The sequence below is a fragment of the Rhinolophus ferrumequinum genome, chromosome 10 (genome assembly GCF_004115265.2).
Source record: "Rhinolophus ferrumequinum isolate MPI-CBG mRhiFer1 chromosome 10, mRhiFer1_v1.p, whole genome shotgun sequence".
In the NCBI taxonomy this organism is placed as follows: domain Eukaryota; kingdom Metazoa; phylum Chordata; class Mammalia; order Chiroptera; family Rhinolophidae; genus Rhinolophus; species Rhinolophus ferrumequinum.
In genome coordinates, this window is record NC_046293.1 from 85,872,638 (window position 1) to 85,898,248 (window position 25,611).

Consider the following 25,611-nt stretch of genomic DNA (forward strand, 5'->3'; position numbering starts at 1 on the left):
TGCTGGTCCTCAGTTTCCTTCTTTGTGAAGTGGATGGCTGTATCCATTTTACCCCATTTCTCCTTTTCTCACATCCCTCTATGGAGGCTCCCACTGAAACATGTACTCAGAGATTTCTCAGTGGACTTCAATGTCTCCCATTTGGGACAGGAGAGATATTAATCCCAGTGGCTTTTATTTGCCAGTGTGGCACTTTCAGAGATTTACAGAAGAGACAACCAAACACACAGAGAGGAACTCAAATGGAAACACTTATATATATATTTGTGTTTATATAAACAGCATATATATTTCAAAACAAGTATTTAGACACATACACATAGCCCTCTCTGTGTCTGTTTAGACACATACACAACCCCATTCACACACAGAGAATCATACAACTGTAGAAATACCCGTGCAGGCAGCAGTGAACACACAAGAAGATATGCACGGTAACCGTTTACGTAGCCACATCACCAAACAAACAGACCCATGCTCACTCTTGGATATTCTCCGCCATTGTTTCCCACTGTAAGATATCGAGCCAGCCTTGACTTCTTCCACACCCCGAGCCCTGATTTTCACCAGAGATCATGACTGCCAATAGTGGAATACAAGGATCCAAGCACACATTATTGGTGGTGCTGTGCCAGGTGTGGGGAACATTGAGAATAAGACAGTCTCTCCCACGAGAGGCTCATGTCTAGCAGAGGAAGAAGCAAATAGTCATAAATCCATGTGAGAAGTGCCGTCACAGAAGTGTGTACAGGAAGCTGACTCCGATTCTGTCCTCCTGAACTCTGGACAGGAGGCAATTCTCCTCGTTCCTTCGCAGGACAAAATGCAGGCCCAGAGGTGCCTGCTCCGTGCGGGTAGGCTGTAAGCCCTGATGTCTTCCACACAACTCTCTGTAGGACGGCTCAGCCAGTATTAGTTCTCACATCCGGCCACTGAAGTCAGCTTCTCCCTCTTGCTCCTCAGGTATGTCTGGTGGTAGAAGTTGAAGAAAAGAGTAATGAGGCTGGGGTAGACAGCAGGACAGCCATGGTGAATCCACTGAGAAAGGAGCACTCAGCAAAGCGGCAGTAGGAGGAGTGGGCAGCAATGGCCACAAACTGATCCTGGGGGAAAGAAAGCCTGAGAAGAAAGAGATGGGAGAGCTGAGAAGCCATCTTCACCCTCTGTCTTCACAGCTCCCCCACTGGGTCCCCTTCACCCCTCCATCGACCAGCAGGGGGCAGACCTCCTACAGTTCAGTCTTCCTCTTGGGAAAACAATGAAGCCTGGTGAAGCTCGCTCCCATTTTTTCCTAACACATTTTTCTAAAAATCTTCCTGACCCTTCTCCTGGTTCTGGCTCCCCATTTGCCCCAATCCAACTACGTCATGCTGACACTGATGATGAACTCAATCCATCCCAAGTCTCCTGAGGGACACCTCAGCTATCACTGCCATCTGGCAATCAGGCTCCCCAAACCACAAGGCACCGGGGGATCCGTCATTTAGTGATCATAGGTCGTCTAGCCCAGTTCCTTCATTTTACAGATGATAAGACAGGTCTGAAGGGTGGAAGTCATTCGCTCCAGGTCCCACATTGTGTCAGGGAGAATTGGTTCTAGGACTTGAAATGATTACTGAGACTGTTGCATGTTGGGCTACTAAGGAAGACCCAGGGATGAGAAAGGCTAGTTCATGGTCAGATATCAAGTTATTGGTGCAGCCAAAAATAGAACCCAGGCTCAGTCAAGGCCCCTGGAGCCAAGGGGCCCTTTTCACCAGCTGTAGGATGATAAGATGTCACTTCCACCACAGGTAGGGCTGCATGCTGAGACTCAGACTAGCCAGTCTTTAGCACAGGTACACACAGATGTGAGCCAAAGAATTCAGCATCCTGACTACAGAGTGGGGAGGGGAGATCAAGGGAAGTAAGTGGAGCTGGGCCTGGCTGTGCTTTGGGTTTTCTCTTTCACGTTTCAATCCTCTGCCCTGCAGAGAACACCTCTACGCATCCTACAGGGAAAATCCTTGGGAAGGGTCTATCCTGAGGAAGCCTGGCAAGAGCCATCTGAGGTCATGATGCTGTCGTGGGATTAACAGGATGCTCAATGAGAGTGCTTATACCCTCCTCTGCATCCCCTGGTCTGATGGCTGTCAGCACCCCCCACAGCCTCTTCCCCAGCACCGGGGAGGGGTGGCCAGGAAGCTCTGAGGAGCAACAGGGAGCAGAGGCCTGATGTCATGGCCACAGAGAAGGGTAACCTTAGAGCCAAACTGTGATACTACAGGATGCACACCTCCCACGCTGGAAACTTCACCCAGCAGAGAGAGACCTGCCTCACAAGGGCCTGGGTAGGGCTGCCCTCGGCTGCGTCATGTAGCTTGACCACCTGGCACATATTTGACTCCAGCCCACCAGTTGAAGAGCATGATGTCATGGTTGTAGATGTGCTGAAAGGTGATCTGCTCTGGTTTCTCTCATAATGTAAAGAAGACCTGGAGAGGAAGAAAAGATAGTGTCAACTGTGGGGGCCTTGTTTCTCCAGACTCTTCTCCTGGGACCTCAAGTACCAAGAAGGGAGTGGTTCTGTCTTACTAAAGGGGAGACTGAAACTCAAGGGAAATAATACTAGTCAAACACCTGTATAGTACCTACTGTGTGCCGGGTACTTTGTATGCATAAAAGAATCATAGAAACACTTACAATAATACTATATGATTTATACTTACTTCCACTTTACAGATGGGAAAACTCAGGCACAGAGAAGTTAAGTAACTTGCCCAAGGTTAAGTCACCCCCCAGGTAGGATAGCAGAGAACTCAGTTGTTGAACATGCAGCCTAGGACCCAGACAACCATGAGATCAATTCCGAAAGCTTCTCTACTCTTACTCCATTTTGGTAAGGAATTGATAAAAAAGAGCCCCCTCCCTTTCCTCTGTACCCCCAAATCATGACCATGCCCCATCCCCCTCAATCCTGTGAGCCTTCTGGATTCATAAGCAGGGTTTCTCCTCCTCATTAACACTTAAGGACAGCTTTTGCTGTCTGATGACCCTTGCCACACAATATTAATTTTTAAAATGTGTTTATCTTTCATTTTCATGTACCCTGGAACCTGGTTGCTAATGGGGCAAATGCCTACTTTTATGCAGGTGCGTGGGTGAAGTGTGGGGGCCGGTGGGAGCCTGTGGCGCTGAGACGCTGCTTCGGTGAGCGTCCTTCCTCCACCAGGTACTGGGACCAAGGCTTTGCTCTAACATCAGCCTCAGCCGCGGCCGCCTGGGCAAATCCTGAGGACATCCGACAGGGAGGCTGGAGGGAGGTGTTCACACAGGACACTGCACGCACACCACCCCAAACCCAGAAGACAGAGGAAACTCAGCACAAGCGCCTAAGCGCTTACGGGGTGGGTCAAGCAACTCAAAGGCCTTTGAGAGAAGCGTTATCAGCACACGCTCGCCATCTGCTGGGAAGGAAGGGGGAATGCAGTCAGACCTCTGTCCTGGGGCGCAGCTCACACTGGCTTCAGCCCCAGTACTCACTGTTCTGCGCCGCCCACTGCTCCCATAGTGCCCACCTGTCTGCGGGAAGACGCCTGTTAACACAGGAAAGAGGGGAGAAGCTACTGGAGTGATAACAGAAGGACTCTCCAAACGTGCCCAGCCCGCAGCCGTGCAATCTAAGGAGTATAAGGATCACCTGGGATCTTGTTTGTTGAAAAGCAGATTTTTATTCAGTGCGCTGGCGGTGGGACATGAGCTTCTGCATGTTCAACAAGCTGCCAGGCGGTGCTGATGCTGCCGGTCCGGGGACCAGATGTTAGCTCATTGCTCAACATCCCTGATTCAGCATCCCAATCACTCCCAGGTAACTTGTCAAGCCTCCGCTAGATTTTTTTTGCTGGAAGGAAACCTTTCTTTCTGCTTCCAGTTGAGACAGAGAACAGCTAAAAATACTGAAATATCTACCCCTTAGCCAGCACTCAGTGTGTGCCAGGCCCAGGGCTAAACACTTTCATACATTATCTAATTTAATCTTCTGTCACTTGTTTCCTTTTACAACGTAGAAACTATGATCCCCATTTTATAGATAAGAACACTGAGGCCCATAAAAGGTAAGTAGGCAACCCATGGTCACATAGCAAGTAACTGGCAGAGCTGAGATTCAAGCAGAGGCCTTCTGAGCCTGTGCTGACCCAGTTGGTTCACTCCCCCTGGCAGCCATACCCTCATGCAAAGCTCACTTGGGCTGCAGTCCATTGGCTGGCAGAAGTAGCTGGAGTTAGCCAGGAGCGAGGTGGCCACAAACTGGGAGGGAGGGAAAAGGAAAAGACCAAGTCATAAAGCCTGCTCCCACTGTGGCAAGACCTGACTGGTCAGGGCCTGAAGGGCTAATACCTCCTCCGGTCATGTTCTGGAAACCACCATCCTTCCCAACCTCACTGACACTTGGTGAGTGATTGCTAATCAGATAAACTCCACGGAGTGGCCAGATCAGAGGCTGGGACTTGCATACATCTTGCTGGTCTCCAACATTTTTAATCTGGACAAATCTGGACTGCAAACCCACATTGGGTACCTGCTAGGTGTGAGACTCTAAGCGAGGTGCCAAAGTGTTGGAGGGGACACAGAACTGTACACACCTCAGCCCTGCCCCCAGGGAGCTCGAAACCTCACTGAGGATGTAGGAAACAATCCTCACCTTTATGGTTGGGGCCTGATGAACAGTAGGAAATAGAAGGTTGGAAATAGAAGCTGGTATCGGACTGGAGAATGAGGAGGCCTGGGCACACAGAGGGAGGGAGAGGAAGCCCCATGCCAGGAGAAGAGTGCTTGGTGCCTGGACATCTCTTAGCTCACCGGGGAGCAGCGGGACTGTAATGGGGTCTCCTACTAGGGGAGGAGCAGCCCCAGAAGCAGAGAGAGAGGAGAACCTGTTGACAAGGGGTTGTGAAGCCTGTTTTAAGGAGCTTGAATTTTGTCATTTATTTAATCATTTGACAATGATGTGTCAAAGTGTACCGAGCCCTTCATACTAGGCCTGGTCTGAGCACAGAGCCACCTCGATAAAACAAATAGACAAAAATCCCTACCTGGAGGGACTCTACATTCTGGTCATATAAGCAAAAGGAGCTAAGCAGGACTTCTGAGCAGGAAGCTGATCTGGGCATGGCAGGTTTTCAGAGGATTATGGTGGCAGCAGAGTAATTTGTCACCACAATTAAATGACAAGTTCTTTAAGGCATGTCTCATGTCTCACAAGTTATTTGCATCTTCTACATGATACCAGACATTATGCTGGGCCGGTCTTTAAAAAGATAAGTAAGATGTGGCCCTGCCTTTGAAGCACTTGCTGTTTAGAGAGGAGACAGACTAATATGCAAATAATGAGACAGAGGGATGAGAAGGGGGCTGATTTGTAGTGTTTGCCAATTCCTATGGTGTAAATAGTCCCTCTGTGGCTGATTTCAAGCTACTGAGGGGAAGTTACTGAAGCTGCGAGGTGGAGTTGGGAGAAGCACACCATCGATTGCTTGCCAGCTGGTAGAGTCTGTCCCCATCTACCACAGAGAGTCGAGGTGAAAACCCAAGGATGGAAACAAACAAGCTGACCTTGGGAAATCAGGGAAGTTTCCTGACAGGTGACAATGGCCTGAGTCTACAGGATGTGCATGAATTTGTCCGGGTACCAGGGGAGAACAGAATTTCTGGGAGAAGAACAGTCATGTGTCAAGGCCCGCTGCCTGATAAGCTCGGCTGTGAGGCAAGTAAGCAGGGCTGATGAGGGAGCAGAGGGGGGTGAGGCTGGAAAGGAAAGCTGAGGCCAGAACGGGCTGTGGGAGGCCTCATAGGCCCGCTCAGCGGAGGAGTCTTACCTCAGCCCCAGCTGGCCGGGAAGCCACACAGGCAGAGGCCCGCAGACAGAGGCCCGTCCATTTGGTGTTTTGGGAGGATAGCTATGTCAGCAGTGCAGAGCGTGGACCGAAGGATGAGAAGGAAGGGAGACCAATCCATGAAGGAGAGAAGGTGAAAGAGGTGTAGTGTCAGCACCTGCTACTTCAGGCTGCTCCCCTTACCTCCTCCCTGCTAGCGCTGAGGCGGGAGGGGAGGAGGGGAGGTGCAAGCTCGGGGTGCCTTGCCATCTGCTAACGTGCTGTACCCCTCTGTGCCTCCTGACAGCACTGTCATGAGGATTAGGAAAGCAGATCCTCAGAACATGCTCAGAGCAGCGTGCCCCACCGTAACGAGTGCACCAAAAGGTCGGCGAGTATGACCACTCCCGTTGAAGAGCCTTCCCCACACCCTGAGCCTTGGCTCAGAGCCTGGGTCTCTGCGTCTCCTGCCTATCCCTGGAGCGTACTTTCTGTTGCCCTGCTCTCACTGAAGTATTGTCGCCTGTTTCCACATCCCTCTCCCCGCTTCGATGTGAGCTCCTGGAGGGCAAGGGTGCCTCATCCAGCAGTGATTCTGCGGGTGCTGCCATAGCCTGGCATGAAGTACATGCCCCGTGCACACTTGCTGAATGATGACGTGCTGAGAGCAAGGCGTCTGGAAGGAACACCGGCTTGGGGGCAGAGATTAACGGAGAAACAGGTACAGGTAGAAACAGGAGGTGGTGGGGGTTTCTTTTAGGTGGGAGGGGGCTGATGAATTCTGACCTTACTTGTCACTGACCTGTACTTTTCCAATTAAGGAAAATGGAAGCTGGTAAGTGAAATAAGTCAGACAGAGGAAGACAAATACTATACGATTTCACTTGTATGTATAGAATAGAATGGATAGAATCTAAAGAACTGAATAAATGAGCAAAGTAAACAGAAATACTCTGAGAGATATAGAGGAAAAACTGGTGGTTGCTAGATGGGAAGGGGGTGGGGATGAGGCAGAAGGTGAGGGGATTAGAAAGCACAGTCGGTAACCACAAGATTGCCACGGGGATATGAAAGACAGTTGGGGGAATATAATCAATAATGTTGTAAAGATTGTGTAGGGTGTCAGATGGGCACTTGTCTTATTAGGGAGACCACTTCATGGACGGTGTAGGTGCCTGACCTCTGCAGTGTACACCTGAAGCTGAATAATAATCAATGTCAATTATAATTATATATATATATATAAATATATGGTCACAGGCTGTGGAGCACAGCATAGGGAATAGAGTCAATGGAATTGTACCAGCTCTATACGATGTCAGAGGGGTAGTAGATTGGGGTAGGGGGGTTATCACTTTGTGAGGGGTGCAAATGTCTAACCATTACATTGTTTTGTACACCTGAAACTAATAAAAAGAAAGAAAAAGAAAAACAAAAATGGGAGCTGGTAACAAGGAATGGTGTCTCCACAGGGAAGACAGCAGAGCCAAAGAGGAAACAGAACCCCGCTCCTGCACGTGTCCCCATCAAGGCTTTGCAGCTTTCTGCATAGGAAGATCATGGTTTTATTTATCTCCTGAGCACCCCAGAAAGGAAGAGACCCTAGAACTCTGCAGGGCCCCCACCAGCCTTACCTCATAGAAGATGTATCCTGAGAGAACCACAAGGCCCAGGTTGTAGGTGGCGAGGGATCCTGCCAGCCTCAGAGGCTCCAGTTGGGACATGATATGAGGGCCTGCCACCCCCAGGAGAAGATAGAAGACAAAGAGGAGGGTGACAGGAAGTGGCAAGTGTGTCAGGAACCAGGAATCGTGCTCAGGTCTGGAAAAGCCAAGGGGAAGGGCGGACAGTGGAGCTGGCCACACACCCATCTGCCCCCAAGCCCTCCTTTCAGCCAACTCCTCGCCCACTTGTCAGCAACCCCTGTGCCTCAGAAAGTCTGACACTAGGCTGAAGAAACAAATGAGAGCTACTGTCAGATGATACCATCTCCTACCTCCATTTTCTAGGGCCCCAGAGTGTTTATTCCAGAGCTTTCCCTGGGCACTGGCCCTCGTGGGCACCTGTAAGTAAAAGCAGAGCTTGTGTCTCATCCAACCCTCCCTGACTCTCTCCTTCCCTCACAGCATGGCCAGCTGAGGTCTACAGTACCCTCCCCCTACCCATGACCACCAGCTTCCTGGCCTCCCTACTGTCCCTGCCTTGGACATTGGATGACCATGGGCTGTGCGCCTTTGGGGAGACGTCATTGGCTATAACTTTGCTCCAATCCTCACACCCTCTGTTGCTCCATGTGGGATCGCCAGCCTCTGCATTGTCCCCCAGATTGCAGGGATCAAGGGACATGTATATTGTGCAACAACAAGGGAGAGGGGCAGAGAGGCACAGAGCTCTGATTTCCCTCTTCTCTGGCTACCCCGCCTCTCATTGAGGCCACCACACCCAGGCCGCCCATGGCTGAACTTACCCCGTCTGTGCTCCTCCGTGCAGTGACTGACGCTGCTCTGGCCGCTCAGGTTTGAGGCTGGTGGTAGGTCCCAGTAACAGGTCCTCCGGGCTCCCGCGTGTAGGGTATGACCCATGCGTGGTCACCATCTACTCCTGTGTTCTGATCTGTGCTGTGGATGTCCCGCAGCCCGAGGCCCTGCACACGCACTCACACACCCTCACACTTACACACTGGTGACCAGGAACTGAGGCTGAAGTGCACACTCTACCATTCTCACTGCCCCAGGGAGAAAGAGAAGTAGAGGTAGGCTTGGTGGGTGGAGGACCCTCGGAGGGCAAAGGATGACGGCAGCAGCTCCGGAGGGTGGGGAGAGAGTCAGCATGGTCAGTGCCCACGGAGAGGCAGGCTGCCCGTCCCCCCTTAGCGTCTGCTTAACCTGTGCCCCCCACTCTACGTTCTGGGCAAAGGCGACCCTGTCAGAGAAGCACGTGTGCATGGGACACCACCCATCTCATGCCTTCACGGGGTAGGCCACTTCCTCTTGTCTCAGGTTCAAGCCTTCTTCCCCCGCCCCCCTTCCCACATGGTTAAGGATTAAGTGTATCTCTTGTTGAAGCTGCTTCATCCTCACACGTCCTGTAGCCCTCTGCTCACCAGCAGGCTAAAGGAGCATTGGGGGAATCGAATTACCACCTGTATCTATCAGCCCGCGCCTAACGAGAGGCAATTAAACTGGCTGTTTGCCCAATAACCTCTCTTAGGCGGATCCTTTTCCTCTTCATGAGCTATAGGGCCAAGAACCAACTTTAGAAGCCAGATGGCTGGATGAATGGCCGGCGCCCGTGCGCTAAGTCTCACTCCACAGGGATTCCAGGGCAGCTCCGGGAGCCAGGCTGGGATTATCCATGTTCGTGGCCAAGGGGATTCAGAAGAGGCTTGAAGAAACAGAAAACGTGGGATCCTCCCCACCATGAGGTTGTGGTTTAGAACATGCTGGCCACATATGCCCGCTTCCAAGCCTGTGCGTTGGCACGAGCTGCCATGGACCCTCAGGGAGCCCCTGCCTTTCTCACCATCTGGGGAAGTTTCCTAGCCTCCCATGTAGCTCACAAGCCATTTCCTATAGAATCAAGTCAAAAGGATTCTGCTGGGACTTCACTTTTGCTCTTTCTCCAGCCAGACCCTCCCACCCACAGCCAGTGTGCTATTTCGGCCACTGCTGTGATTTTGTGTCCCTGCCCTCCCGGGCACAGCCACACCCAGCTCCGTGTCTGTGACTGGCCACACTTCCCTCCACCCTCCACTTCCTCTGCCACAGAGCTTCCCATTCCCCTTCCCTCCCCCACAACAGGCGCGGTCTGTACCTTAGAGGTTAGCTTGTGAGTTCAGGGACCCAGAGAAGATGGCAAACTACTGTGGGAAACGACCCCACACTGCATTGTGCAGGCTGATGGAGACCCGAGGTGACATCAGGAAGACGTAAACACAGGATGTAAAGGTTGTGGGCATTACTCTGCTGGCAGCTCTCACCTGTGTCTTCATAATACCAACCCCTTACGTATGGAGAGCCTCACTCTTGTTGGGGGAGAACCGTGGAAAATCCCCTATAAAGGACCTGCGACCTCAAGACACCCCTTACCCCTGGGAAGCAGGTGGGATCAAGAGTATGGGACTATGAATTTAGGCAAGACCCACAAGTCTAGTGCCCTTTCTCCAAGCTTGGCACATATCTGCTGGGAGGAAGGAGTCCACTTATCACCTCGGATGCTCCCGGCACCTTGTTAAATGCCCCTTGGGTTTACAGATCATTAGCTCATGGAGATTGGGTAAAGGCTCAATGTCTCACAACTGTACAACAAGATGGTGACTGGATGTCACTATAGATTCCTTCTGTCCCAATAAAAGGCATAAAAATCTCACCCTTTCCTCAGTTACCCATCACGAGGGCCTGTCTGCCCTCAGTGGGAGAGCTAAGCCACTTCTGGGGCTGTGAGGTGAGACAGGCTGCTACCCGAGGGCAGAGGGCTGGAAATCCCATGCATGAAACATAGCTTGCACACTTATATACCTATAACATAACAACAGCTAGCTTGTTAAGTCATTACCACATGCCACAAACTGTTCGAAGCACCATACACTCGCCAACAGATGTAACCCTCACAACCACGTGAGGGAGGTATTGTTGACACCCCCTTTTACTGAGGGGGAAACTGAGACAGAGAAGTTAAGTAACTTTTCTAGCATCATACAGCTCCTAAGCAGCAGGGCCAGGATTCAAATCCAGGCAGTCTGGCTCCAGAGCCCATAAGCTTACTGCCCCTTCAATCTCTTGCCCCTTCAAGCATCATGGTTTATTGTATTGGGGTGAAAAAGAATCAAAGTGTGGCCTGGCCCAACAGGAAGAGGAATCTCCAATTTATGAGTCAAAATACAAATTTTCTTATTGCTTCTCACAGTAATTTTGTGGAACTAGCAATAAAAGGCAACCTCCCTCTCTCCCTCCTACCCTCCCTCCTTTTTTTCCTTCCTTCCTTCTTCCCGCCTTTCTTCACTCCCTCCCTCCCTCCCTTCTTCCCTTTCTTCCTTCCCTCTTTCCCTCCTTTCCTCTTTCCTTCTTGATGCCCATCCATTCACCTAGAGCAGACCAGGTGTTTTTAGATCCTTGGGATTCATAGCAGAGGTCTCAGCAATCTCTATGTGGGGAAGGAGAGGCCCCAGGAAAATGGCCAGGTCCCCACCCCCATCTGAACCAAAGAAGGTTCTGTTCTCCTTTCTCTCTCTCTCTCTCTCCTCTCACAAGATTTTATTGGAATAGAAAAATACCAGTGCTTTTCCAAAAACATTAAACATGAATGAAGTTGAATAATACTGAACGTCAACAATAATTAAAATATATATATAAAATATATATATATATTTTAATTATTGTTGACGTTCAGTATATATATATATATATATATATATATATATATGGTCACAGGCTGTGGAGTACAGCACAGGGAATAGAGTCAATGGAATCGTAACAGCTATACACGATGTCAGAGGGGTAGTAGATTGGGGGAGGGGGCTTATCACTTTGTGAGGGGTGTAAATGTCTAACCATTACATTGTTTTGTACACCTGAAACTAATAAAAAAAGAATAAAGATGATATTGAGACTTAAATAAGTAAATACTCCCTCCCCCCCAAAAAAAATATAACTGCACTAGATGATGGGAATTTTACCGTCAACTCAACCTGGATAGTTTGGGTTGCCATATTTTGTCTCTCGCTTGTGCGGATGGTCATGCTGGCACCCTCCCCCCAGCTTCCATGAGGGATACCCCTGGAGACCCTCATCCAGACCTTTCCTTTCTCCACTGCAGGGAAGCTATCCAAGGCACCCACCTCTGCCTCCACATGCCCTCCTCACAGGACCCAGGGCCAATTCCTTTCTCACTTCCAGCAGTGGGAAGGGCTGCATTTCTCAGGGCCAAATCTATAGCCTCACTAGCTGCAATAGCAGGTGGTCTTATCTTTGAATTTATATGTTCTTCACATATTATGTTCCTGTCACATAGTTTAGTTTATCCTTCTGTTTCATTATCATTGTTGAAGTTGCTGCAAAATGTTTCGAGTGGCATGCAGGAAGCTGTCAAACTAACTACGTACACAAGCGTCTTTCTCACATTGTTCCATATCGTTGTGGAGTAAGTGGTTGGCCCAGAGTTAGGTCCGTATATACCCCCACCCCCCACACAACCTCCAGAACCTTGTTCTCTGGCAAACAGTGGGGTGAGAACTTGGTTCTGCTGATTTCATGAGAGTGTCTCAACTACATATAAGTCTAGTCTCCTTAAAGTTGAGGCACATTTCTCAACACAACTCTAGGCAACTAGTTCCAAACTTGAGGACCTCATTCCTGAATAGAATATTCCTAAAGACAAGAGGAGGAGAAAATGTGTGTGCAAGTATGTGTGTGTGTGCATGTGCCCACATGTGTATATTGAACACAATATTCTCCAAGTAATTGTCCATATATCCATATACATTTGCCTTCGGCAGCCCTATTTACCCCACCCACACCCATTTCTGTCTGCTTTTCTTTCTCTGTTCTCCCTCCCTTGCTTGAAAAGCAGTAAGCGTGAACAATAGAGGAAGACGGGACCAGACAAAACGGAGGCGCAGCACTGGGGAGTCACCACTGGGAAGGGAGACAGAGGGAGCAGAGTGGAAACCTAACATTCTAGGCAAAGGGAAGACGAGAGGAGGACGGATGGGAAGTCGGATGGAAGCGCAGGAGGTGTTGTGGGGATAGGGTGGACGGAGACACATTTGTCTGCCAGTCAGCCAGCCTTCTCCCTGCACCTCTGTAAACCTGACAAGTCACCATGGTCCAGCAGTGTGCCCTGTCCCTACATGCCAGAGAGGAAGCAGCCCTGGGCTTTGCAGGTCAAAATTGGTGTATGGACCGGAGGTCTGGCCTCATTTCCCGCTCTTGACATATCGTGGGGTGGCGTGTGTGTGCAGAGGACAGGCTGCACTCCTCTGGCCTCAGGCAGCCTTCCCACCCCAATCCAGCTGAGCTGAAAGAGCTCCTTGTAAGAATCACTCATGGAGTCTTGGCAGGGCATTCCCGCCGGTCTCGCGGATGCAGGAATGGGTCTTTGCACTCTATGGGCCATTACTAACAAGGGTAACCAAATCATTCATTTCATTAACAACAGGGTTTTGGCAGATAATTGTGCGAGAGGCAATTAACAGTTACGCCCATTCCAGGAAGAAGCGTGGCGGGCTGATTTTCCATGGAGCTTCCAGGAGAAATATGAGACAAGGTTGAAACTACCACTGGGCTGTCACCCCCAGAATGAGCTGCTCTTTTAAGCCTGTGGCTTTATGGCTTCAGAGTCAGAACTGGAGACAGAGAGAGTTCAGGTTTGCTTCTTGCACAAAGATTCCCTAGGAACCCTTAACTTTTCTCTCCTCTTTGGTAGAAGGAAGCTCCACATTCCACCAGCCCCCATTTCTGCCTCACCACACACCTCATTTTCATGGGCCCAGCACAGCAATCTTCCTAAAATGCTAATTTTGTCATGTTAGACATCAGATCGGGAAATGGCAAAAGTTACTGTCTATGGATTTCAAGTTCAGCTCAGATTAGTACTAAAATCCTCCCCGAGGGCTTCAACTGATAAATAGATAAATGAAATATGCTATATCTTTACAATAAAGATCATAAAAATCATAAAAATGAAGTACTGATTCAGCCTACAACAATGGATGAACGCTGAAAACAGTATGCCAAGTGAAAGAAGACAGTCACAAAAAGTTGTGTGATTCCATTTATATGAAATTTCCTGAATAGGCACATCTAGAGAGACAGACAGTAGATTAGTGGTTGCCGGGGTCTGTGGCACAGAAGGGAAAAGATCGGGAGTAACTGCTACTAGATACGAGGTTTCTTTGGAGTGGTGAAAATATTCTGGAATTAGACAGTGGTGATAGTTACATAACTCTGAATATGTCCAAAACGCCTGAACTGCACACTTTGAAAGGGTGAATCTAATAGTATATGAATTCAAAAATTTAGAAAATCTTCCAGGAACGCACAGCACGGGGCAGGGCGTGGGCGGCCATGTGCTGGACTCACAGGGCCAGGAACACTGCTCCCTGGCACCGTCCTGGGAACACAACCAAACAGGCTCCATGGATGTTGGTGTCATGGTCCTGTAAAGGATTCTCGGGCAACCCGTTTACTAAACCAGTGCTTGGTGTGAGTTAGGATCACAAGAAAGCACTCAGTCTTTCTAACATTTCTCCTATGGGGTGGCTAATCGAAGAAGCTCAAAGTTCTGAAGGACTCTTGTCCCTCTGGCTGGTTCTAATTCGCAAAGGAAGGTTCTGGGGCATTCCGGACTGTTGCAATGCAAAGGCAGGCCTTCCCCCAGGAGCACACCTGAAACATGTCCAACGAGATATTGGTTTATTTATTACCAGAACTCACGCCCTTGTTTTCAACTCCTGTCATCCTGCGTGATTAAGCATTTGTCCAGAAGTAAGATTTTTCTCAGTCTTGTTTTCCCATATCTAGTATTGTCAATTTCACATTTTATGTTATTTACAAACAACATACCTGTTATTTAAGTATTTCTGTAGTCACTACTATTGTTATTATTTTCATGGAATGTCAGATGAAAGAAGAAACACATACTGTGAGGGCATTAATTGTTGCCCTGAGCTACAAGGAGGAGATATTTACAAAGGAATAAAACATGCTTTGGTGATTCTCGTGAACAGGGGAACAAGGAGCTATGTGTGTAGTTTTAGATATATTTGCTAAATAATTGATCATATTCCTTCACAGCCATCCTTAGGTGTCTCTCTGATTCTGTTTCTCCAGCTGGAGAATGGGGGGAAACACCCACTGGCCTCCATTCTTAAGGAAGATAGTCCCTTATTCCATTACTGAGAAACAGTTCTGACTGTTCTGCTCTTCTCCTCCCTCTTTATCTTACTTATTCTGGCTTTATTTTACTGTTCACTACACTGAATTGGAAAAGGAAGGAAAGCCACCAAGAACGCCAGTTTAGTATTTCTGAGTCTTTCTCAAGACCGAGATGGGGAAGGAAAGTTCAACCTCATGAAATAAAGATGGGGGTTGTCTTTGGATTTGGGGTCCCTGAAGTGGAAAAGGATGTAGGGCAGTGGTCTGGATGAGGGGACCCCTGGGTTCTGGCCCCAGCTTTGCCTCTCAATTACCCAGTGTTCTTGAGAAGACCATTTCCCTGCGTCTCAGTGTCTTTTCTTGTGAAATGAAGTGTCTAGAACAGGTGATCTGGTTTAGGTCTCCAGGGTTTCATGACTCCCCGGCCTGTGTCACTGCATCACAGTACCATTGTTTGTACTAACCAACCAAGAACTCGGCTACCAGGAGTCACTGTCAAGGGTAAAACAAGCCACTCGTTGCCAGGGCCTGTGCTCCAGTGCATGGTCCATGGAGACAGCACCTCGCTAACCCTGTCATGTGATGGGCGACTGGGGGAGCTGAGATCTCACGTCTGCACTGAGCTCCTCTCTTTGAGTAAATCAGTTCCCAGTTGCTTCGGTGTGTTTGCCATGACACAGAGCCAAGGAGGGCAGGCAGCGGGGCATGGGTACCAAAACTGGTGGATGTGGCCTGGGGCTGCCTGGGTCAGTGACCCAAAGTCCACAAGGGCCAGCGTTAGGGATGCAGGGAGGAGTAATGTCACGGGACCCTCGTGAACTGGGGTTGTGTCTGTGTCTTCTTGCTTTGACTGATTCCAGGGTTGGGTTGGGAAGACAAGATCTGCCCTTCGGCAGTGCTGCTGGGAGCGGAGCCTGCGGTGTCCAGCCAGGAAAGCACTCTTGTCACATTTGTTACACATACCTCATATGTGCCAGCGATTCTGCGCCTGCACATGGAGCCCCGAGAAATGCTCACAGGTCTGCTGAGGACGTCCCTAGCAGTGACATTTGCAGGGTGGGAGCCAAGGTGATCCAGGAGTCTGCCACTGGGAGGACGGCCAGGTCAAATGGGAGAGGTGAGAATGGCATTGGGTGAGTGCGCACCATGAAACAACAAACTAGAAAAACAAGGAGTGACATGGATGGACCTCAAAACCACAGAACGAATGGGAATAGTAAAAAGCAAAAGTAGATTTATAACATAACAGTTTATGTAAATTAAACATGTATGCATACAAAAAAGTGACACATAGCTTGGAAGAATTCACACAAATAAAAGGACATACAGTAGTCACATTAAAATGTTTGCCTGTGGGTGGGGCATGGGAATGGGAGCCAGAAAGAATAAGTAAATACATGTATTCACACAAAGATAAGTAAAACAAAGGCTTACTTACCAGAGAACTATGATTAACCCAAACCTCTACACCAGAGATAAAAACAGAAAATAAAGCTAAGACTTGACAGCTGGCAATTATTTTTTGGAGCTTGTGTCTGGAGCCCGGTGACCTTAAAATGTAATGTGCTTGCTGTCACAAAACCCTAGTGCTTATGTCGTACACCTACAATGCCACCATTTTCTTACCAATGACAAATAGAAAAGCAGAAATAAACGAGGAATTTTATGGTGTTCCTTCGGTGTGCAGACAGCCTCTCTGCTGGAATGGCTTCCACTCAGAGAAATGAAATAGTGACCCTATTGAGGGGGTGTCACCCCTCAAGCTGGTGGGAGGGGTGTTTGGCCAGCTATTAAAACCTCTACTCAAGACCAAGAAAGACTCCGCAGCTCTCATCTTATTAACCCCTGCCACACCAAATTATGTAGCACTACAATTTCCCGGTTAAAAGCCCTTCTAGGGTAGGACAGCTGCCGCAAACACGTCCTGATTTCCAGACTGGGGACACAGCCACACTGCTTTAGGAAATGTTCCTCCATCCACTCTGGGACTGACTGCTGGAGACTGTCACGCTAGTGGCCCCCATGGATGTGCCTCTTGGAATTCACATCCTAGTGTGGTTCCCTCCCACACTGACCCTGGGGTTGGCCATGTGCTTTCTTCAGTGAATGGGGTGCAATCATTTTGGACAAGGACTTGCTCATTGGGTTGTAGGAGTTCCTGGAGCCCTGAGCCACCATAGAAGAGGTCCAGGCACCCGCTAGAGATACCATGTAGAGAAGATGCCCGGTTACCAACCCCCACTCCCTGGCAGGTCCAGCCATCCCAGCAGAGGTGCCAGACATGTGCATGAAGAAGCCACTTTGGGCATTCCAGCCCCAGCAGAAAGTATGCAAAACAGAAAAGCTACCCAGCTGAGCCCAGTTAGCCCACAGAAATCACGAGAAATGTAAGACATTGTTGTTTTAAGCCACTAAGTTTTGGGGTGGTTTGTTATGCAACAACAGGTAACAGAAACAGGCACACAGTGAAGCTCAATACATTGTATCAAGTTAATTTTTATGAGTTTATCTCCTTTTAATAAAGCAAAAAGACTATTGGCTTGCTCACTCCAAATGCCAGGTAAAAGTCACTTTGGTGTATGTGCTGCAGGTCAGTTGGGAATACTGTGCCCACATTACCACTGGAGAGCCCAAGGGACCACATGCTCTGGTCCATTACTGGTTCACGAGCCCCTGGCCCACTGTTGGAGAGTAACAGGCTGTCATGCAGGGTGTTATTTGTGGTCTCAGCTTCCGCTCCCTGCATAAGGACGCAGGATATGGTGAGGCCAAAAAGGAACACCCATGGAGCCATAGATAGGGGAGTTACACCACTGTAGTCTCGCTGGCGGCTGAGTTGGAGACACAGGAAGCTGCAGCCACACGATCCACAACCTGCCGTCCACTTCTCTGTCAACCAACCTCACTTGCTAACTGCAATCGGCGCTTGCTAGCTCAGCCATGGCAGTTATACCAGTGGCTGATGGCTAACTGGTTACAGCTGATGACCAACCAGTCACAGCTGATGGCCGTCTACTACCCGAGCCAGCACCTTTCCACGTGAGGCTGAGAGCCTGGAAACTGTTCTCTGGGACTCTGTCCCCACACAGGCCAACCTGGGGGTTTAAATGATGACCTCAAGGTCACAGGGCTAGTGAGTAGAGGAACCAGGATTTGGACCTAGTTCATTCAACAGTCTGCTCAGTGCTCCTCCTATTATATTGCGTCATTTAATTGCTGGGACCATTTTAAAAAAAAGAAAAGAACAGATGTGAGAGATTCTGGCATGAATCAGGTGTCTGGTTGGTCTGCTGATTTCGTGACTCTGAGGCAAGAGGGGTGGGGGTTTGAGAGGACCCCTATCTGTTCCCAACAGACATCACACTCACTAGAATGAAAACTCCAGGAGTGGGTGCAGTTGCTTGTCTTGATCACGACTGTGTCCCTACTGCCTAGAACCACACCCCAAAAAACCCCACACACCAGCAGACACTCCATAGATGTTTGTTGAATAAATGAACAAATGAATGGGGGAGTGAAACCCCAAATCTAGGGACTCGGAGGGTGTCTGGGGATAACCTCCGTGTGTTAGCCTAGTTTAGGCTGGTGCTTCCTGGTGCTGCTGAGTCTCCAGGTGACCACACACACCAATCATCACAGTAACTCCAGGGCTGTCAGTCTCATTGGCAGGCAAGCTTAGCTCCGGGCTGCCCATGCCCTTCCGGATCCAGCCACTAGAGGGCAGCTGAGCCCTGTGGATTCAGCCAACTCCACTCAGCTCTGCACACAGGCTCCAAAGGCACCTTGGACCTCCCTGCTGAACAGAATACTAAATGCCTCTGCCAAGACATGTGTAATTCAGAGAGCACTTCAGAGGTACCAAGTGGAGAAAGGCATAAAACACAAGTCCTGTGGCCTCATCCTGGCTGTGAGGGGTGAGACTGGAGTCAGTTTCCCTTCCTCTGCTCTTTCTGCAGTGGGGATCCCCAAACTAAGGGCTCTGAGCACCTCCACATTCTGATCCCAGGCAATGTCACCTTGTGGAGTCACAGGCTTTGTGTTCACTTCCTGCACCCCACTTCCCAAAGTAAAGAAGGCAAATGTTCCAAACTGGAAAACTGCTGACGAGTAGAAGCAGGTCTGAGGAGCCACGAGAGGAGGAAGATCTCAGGGTGTGCCCAAGGGTGTGTTTGGGGTAAAGGCCGACCAGGGTCAGGCTGCCCTGGGTGCTTGTAAATATGCCTCATCTCAGTTGATCCTCAAGGCACTTGGGCCAGGTGGGTATTATTATTCCAAGTTTGCAGATGAGGAGACTGAAGGTCAGAGTGGTTTGGCTTGCCCAAAGACACATGGCTGGTCTGTGACCTAGCTGGGATTCCAACACAGGGTGGCCCGGCTTCAAAGGTTCTGCCATTTTCCCTACAGGAGGAGACCAGGGCTTTGGAGAAGGGGCAGAGTCTGGAAGTATGGAGAAGGGACTGGAACCCCAGGGTAGAAGAACACCTGTAAAGAATTTCCTGATTATCACACATTTCTCATCTCATTTAATCCTCACAAGAAGTCTACAAAGGGGCATGGCTGAATCCCCATTGTAGAGACGAGGAGGGAGGCTGGGCAAGGTGAGTTACTGCCCACTGCTGACCATGCGCAGGCCCTCTGCCCCCCGGCAGTCTGAGCAGAGGCAGAAGCTACTGGATTTCATGACCCGTGGCTGAGAAGTGAGGGCCTCATTTTTAATACATCTCCTGATTCTTGGGGGTCGACACAGGTGCAGGTACTTCTATGGTCTCTGTTTCCTCACCTAGAAAGTGGGAGGCGGGGACCTCCTCTATTCTTTACCCAGCTCTCAGGGAGACAAATTAGCCTGCTTCACTTTGAGCCTGAGGTGAAAAGTCTGGGGACAGAAAGAAAACAAGACGGCACACCTAAAAAATATGTAAACTCTGCTCCTCCTTATCAATGGTTTTTGTCAAGATGAACGTGCTTCTATGGGACAAATGCCAGGCCTTTCCTTGTCTTCTTTCCTCCTCAGCCCCTCGCTCACTTCGATTCGAGGCAACAGGAGCTAATGGTATGGGCAGAGGGCCGTGCGAGGCACGCAGGGGAGCAGCAAAAGGGTGCACACGTCCCTCGGCCCGAGCAGCTCGGCGTCTGATGGAAGAGCCGCGCATGCGCAGAATGCAGGTGCCGGGGTCGTAAAGAGGCTTGTGTCTGGCACCTTTCTTCCACTTGGTAGCTCTGAGATGACCTGCATGTTAGTGTGAGGCTCTGGAAGGTAAAGTCCCCATGCCCATAAGGCCATGGGTCCCTTGGACGATAGGGCCCCCAGACCCAGAGAGTTCTCGCTCCTCTGTCACTGCCTGTAGCGCTAGCTGCTAGGTTCACGGTCCCAGGAGATACGGTGGAGATGGGTTTCCAAGTCCCGCACCACCCTCCCTACTATGGGCTCACTGGCCAGCCAGAGTGCAGCAGACCCCGAGAAGACAGCACTCCCTTTTCCTTATCGGCAGTGTCCGCTCTGAACCCACATCCAGCCAGTATAGTCATGCCTCCTTCTCCTGCTGCAATTGCAGGAAACATTTTGCAGGCAGATGCTCCTTTTCCCAAGGCTCTGGAAGCTCCCAAAATGTCCTCTACTCACCCCTGAGCAGGACACAGCCTTATTCCCCCTGATTAACTGGGGCAGAGGAGGAAGGAGAGGAGGCAGCCCCCGTGTGTTCTACCATGTGCCTTTGATCAGATGGGTGGGAGCACACAGGTCCCCCACCCCTAGGCCCTGCATCTCATTCCTGAGCTGACGATAAACAGAGGCCTGCTGCTGTGAGGAAACTGCATTTTGAGGGTGGAGGAAGTACCTGGCACATAGTAGGTGCTTATAAATGCTTGGATGAAGGAACTGGAGGTGCACGGGCTCAGTTTTGACAAAGCAGTTGTCAGGCACAACTAGAAATGGAGGCCCTTGTTGCTCAGGAGCGCGGTGATGCTGTGACCCTCCTCTTGCCTCTTCAAGGGGAGCCAGAGGACTCTGCCACTGAGAGGCCAGGCGGCAGCATCCCCTGCTGAGGGGAAGAGAGGAAGGAGAATGCAAATGGGAGAGGACTACAGAGGCGGGGAGTCGGGCCTCTCCAGAGCGCCGCTTGTCCTCTGCCCTCGGAGGCCGTGGTCACTGGGGTCTGCGTCTTCTCCCTAAGCAGGGGATCAAGACCACCCTTCAAAGCCTCTTTCAGTCTGTGAGATTCAGAGAGCCAGGTTCCACGTGGCTTCTAGTGGGGCTGCCAGGAAGGAAGGAAGGAGGAGCCCCGTTGCAGGTAAAAGGAATTCTATTTCCTGTGTGCCCTGGGCCTCCTCCGCCAGGAGGCTCCCTCTCCCAGAGGGTGGGGAAGGCCAAAGGGCACAGGCCAAAGGGCGTGAGTGTCCTCCCAGGAAGGTGCAGGTGGGCGTGAACAGGACCTCCGGACAGGAAGCAGGCCCATCCCGCCCATGGAGTGCGGCCTGGAGGCGGTGTGGCACGGATTGCTGGGGCAAGCTCCTGCCCAAACCGCCTCCTGGGAGCTGTGTTCTGCAGAGCCAGGCTCCAAGGAAGAGCACGTTTTGCCTGCCACGGGTGGACCTGGGATGCATAGTCGCCCCACACAATCCTTATCCAAAAGTCAGAGAGACAGAGGCCTGCAGGTGACCCAGCCAAACGCAGGGCTGGGGTGGGGCTGCCGCGGAGATAGAGGCAGTGACCATCACCTACACGGCCAGGTCACCGATTGGCCTGGGATCTGAGCAAAGCTCCTCTCCTCCAAAGCTTCATCTCCGGCGTGGCTTTGCCCATGTGCCGATCTGCTCTACTAATTCTGTGGCATTAGCCTACTGTGTACGACCTGTCCACAAGGAGCTCACCTACCACAGCAGCCGATTTGGAAGTTTGAAACTCATGGGAATTAGATGAACAGCCTTTGAGTGAGGTTAAGAGAAGAATGACTGGTTATTTTTGTTATTAAAAACGAAGTGATTCTCATCCTCAGTGTTTTCTTGGATTGATCATTCACGGACAGCGTCACCCAAAGGCTTGTTCTCTTTCCCCCTGCCTCATTGTATAAACTAATAGTTCTGGAAGCTCTGGGCTACGTGAGACTTTATCCAAGTCCCTCATGTCCAGGACATGCCACAGAGGTCAGGTGTCATGCCCAAGGTCAGACGGCTACTCAGTGGCCCACAGGAGACCAGGACCCAGTGCTGTTGAGTTAGACACAGCATTCTGATTTATCCCAGTTGTCCTGTTTCTGTCTCTTTGTACTGCCACTCACAGGGTCTAATCTCCATCAAAATGGCCTTTTATCTGCTTTTCAAACAGCCTAGTAAGATAAACAAGCAGACAAAGGAAAAGACGGAGGTGGGGTGAAAGTGGGGTGGGGGGGTGTCAAATTAACATTGCATATGAGAAAATGTGCCTTTTCAGGAGAGTATACATCCCAGACTGGTGGAAACTGTATTTTCTCTTTGTTCTATGCTGTAGTGATTGAGCGTATCAGCAAAGCAGGGGTGAATACTCGCTAGGACATCACTCAGTCCTTCTTCCTATGTCGCAGGTATGCACAGGTACACACATGTGAGACGCACAGCTGGGCGGCAGGGGCGCCTGCTCTGCTTCCCCAGAGAGGGAAATGGAAGCAAATGGTTTGCAATGAATAAAGAAAGCGGGGCCTCCAGGGTCATTTAGTACAACTCTATTACACAACAGGCTTTAGGAAGATCAGGCCCAGGAAGGGAAGAAGACACTTGTCTAAAGTCACAGAAGTTAGTTCCTGTCCCAGGACTAGAGCTCGGCATTCCAGACACTGTCCCGTGGAACAATTAGTATAGTTTAAGTATGTAATGCTCAGTTTTCAAACTGCAGATAATGACCTGTGGAGGATCATGAAAGAAATGTGGTAGGCTGCGAACTTATTTAACTTTTTAAATAAAATTAAACCAGACCAAAACAGAATAGAATAGAATTAGAAGGCAGCAAGAGTAAGTATTGTTTCTCCAAACATTTGTTTCATATGTTTGTGTGTAAATACACACATGGACATATATACGTGTGTGTGTGTATGTGTGTGTTTGTGTGTGTGTATTCAATGAATCATGACATAAAATATTTTTCTTACTATGTATGGGTCAGGCTGGCATCAAAGGAAGTTTAAAGTTATTGGTTTAGCTTAGAGGTCAAGTATAAAGTACTGACTTAAATCATGGTTCTAATACTCCTAGTGTTGCGCTTTTGAACAACTGTTTTCATCTTCTGAACATTGTTTTTTTTTCTTCCCTCATCTGTAAACTGAGAATAACGATAAACGTACCTTATAGGATTGAGGAAATTAATTGAAATAATCCATGCCAGATGTTGAGCACAGTACCTGACACAAAATAAGTGTTGATTATTAAATACACATGTGATATTATTTATATATATATAAATATATATGGGCCCTTATTTTATATATATAAATAAAATAAGGGCCCACATTTTAAGGGCAACAAAGACATTACATCAGCCCAAATAGAAAGCAATCTGTGCAGAGGGAATTAAGTGACACTAAAGGAGGGCACCTGTCTTAAAGGAGGCCTATACTGCACACCACCCCCCATCAGACTGTTCAGTCCCAGACGGTTAAGCATCACCTGATTCCTGCAAGATACAGGTGTGCTTACAAGGCTCAGCTTTACCTTTGCAAGAGGACAGGTGGTTTGGGGTCTCCTGAATAAGGACAAGAGAGGGGACGTCCTGAAGGTAAATTCTGCCTCCTTCACAATTGCGTGGAGGGCCCAGGCCCCGTTTTCCTAACTGGACCTCTTCCTCCTGCAGTGCCTTCAGAGCTCTGCAGAAGAGAGCCACAGGGTAGGGAGACAAGGCGCTGCTGCCACTCACTGGTATTTATTTGTTTGCTGTTCATGAATAAACTTCAGGGGGATTTAACAGCCCCTGAGGAAGGATGGATTGGGTGGGAAGGACATGGAGCCTCTCGGCAGCTTTTGCATCCCAGGAGTGAGTGGATTTTTATATTTAGCTGATGACTCACCTTCAAGCACATTAGTCACAGCCTCCCAGCTCCATTCTGACAGGCTGGATGTTGGGGAATCTCAATAGGGTGAGATCAGACAGGACATGGGGAGACATAGCAAGGGAATTGGGGAGCTAAGAGATGGGGTGACTGATAGCAGAGATTAGGGCCCCAAAGCAGGAAGCCTGGAGAAAGAGGGCAGCTGAGCTGTGGCCAGCAGAGAGGTTCCGGGCCGTAGGACGCTGGCTCAGGCTTGCCCTAAGCACCAGCCACTGCAGGGAGGGAGAAAAGAGGGGTGCAAGCCCCCAGCACCTGGCTTGGATGCCGTGCTTGCGGCCTGGCTCACACATCCGGGAGCCCTCCAAGTGGTCTGCCCTTGCCCCGTCCACAGGCAGCTCACCAGCCGGTCCCCATGCACAGTCTGGCTATGGCAGAGGCCAGGGCAGGGGTTTTCAGAGGGTGCCATCAGACCATGCTGGGGCCAGGAGCCTGAACAGGGCAGAGAAAGAGAACATCTGAGAAAGACGTTCTGTCACGCGGAGAAGGAACAGAGGAAGCAGGAGCCTCTTAGGCTTAGGGCAGAGGTTCCAGTATGGTCCCTGGGCCACCCATGTCAGAAGACCCAGGAGCTTGTGACCAGGGAAGCCCTGGGCCCACCCCAGGCATCCTACCCCTCACTCTGCAGGGAGGGTGCAGAGGGTCTGCTTGTAACTGGCTGTGGTGATTCATATGCACATTAGGGTTCCCAAACCTCCATCAGGAACTGGAGCTCGGCACCCCAGTACCCTGACTCTGATTCACTGTGGGATAAAGCCTGTGGCTACTCTTCCCTGTGCCTCAGTTTACCATTCAAAAAATAAGGAGCCCACTTAAAGGACTATTGTAATATTTCTAAAAAACCACAAGAAAGGAATATAAAGTTGGTTTATTGATTTTCTCTTCCACGAGAAATCTCAGTACTTCTTAACCAGAAGTGGGTCAGACCTAAGGAGAGGAAAACTGTACCTTGCTGGGTCCCACAGCACCAGAAATGGTAAAGGCCATCCACAAGCAAACTGCAAGGGGCCAAGGGTGGCTGGTTGGGGCCTGCAGGCTGGGATGTGGGGCCATCCCTCCATCTGGCCCTCTTGGCACAGGCCCAGTTAGTTAGGGCTTTTTCCACTAAGGGAGAAGGGTGCCTTCTCCTAGAAAGTCAGAGGACTTGCTCCTCCAAGCGTCTCTTGTGACTCATGGGATGAGATCCCTGTGGCCCTGGGTAGAAGTGGAAGCAGCGATGGCAGCAAAAGCCAGGGCCCGCAGCTGGGGGGGACGGAGAGGCATGGAGCTGTTGCACTTGCCCTTCTTTTCCACCGTGACTCCCACCCCCACCCACCACAAAGGAGAGGACGCTGGGGCTGAGAGTTGAATGACCTGTCCACGTTTGGGTGGCAATACCGACAGTCAGTACCTGAACTCAGACTAGAGCCCAGGGTTTGTTTTTACTTCTTCAAGCTGCCACTTCAGTGTGTCCCCAGTTATGTCACCAGGATCCTCTCAGTCACTTAACAGACTTTCCAGGTTCTTGTCTGTATACTCAGGGTAGCCATTTCTCCCTCATGCCATCCCCGCTCTTTTCTCCCTTCTGTCTAACATGGTCCTAATGTTCAAAAGGCTCCTTTTGGTTCTCAGTATGGAAATACCCCCATCTTGATTCTGGGGCTGTTTTCTCAATTCTGCTTTCTCGTGGCCATGTTGTTTCTAAGGCCACACAAAGCTCACCTTCACGACCCCACGGCCACACCGTCTTCCTTGCCTCATTGACCTCTCTGTGCAGCCACACCCACTCGGCATCACGTGCGCTGGAGTCGAGTCTGTTCCTCTGGAGCTTGGTAAGGA

The 25,611-nt window shown here is 50.0% G+C and overlaps 1 long non-coding RNA gene across 6 annotated transcripts; it reads right to left on the reverse strand.

The window, feature by feature from the left end:
* Positions 1 to 324: 324 nt before the first annotated feature.
* Positions 325 to 5,976, reverse strand: LOC117028110 (uncharacterized). 6 transcript variants are annotated; one of them, XR_004424077.1, is made up of 5 exons: positions 5,856 to 5,976; positions 4,224 to 4,287; positions 3,680 to 3,777; positions 2,276 to 3,575; positions 325 to 969 (listed from the first exon to the last, which is right to left on the reverse strand). It is a non-coding gene; the product is annotated as an uncharacterized LOC117028110 (long non-coding RNA). The 6 variants fall into 6 exon arrangements; XR_004424079.1 differs by having other exon boundaries at positions 2,276 to 3,443; positions 3,558 to 3,575; positions 3,680 to 4,287; XR_004424076.1 differs by having other exon boundaries at positions 2,276 to 3,777.
* Positions 5,977 to 25,611: the final 19,635 nt, after the last annotated feature.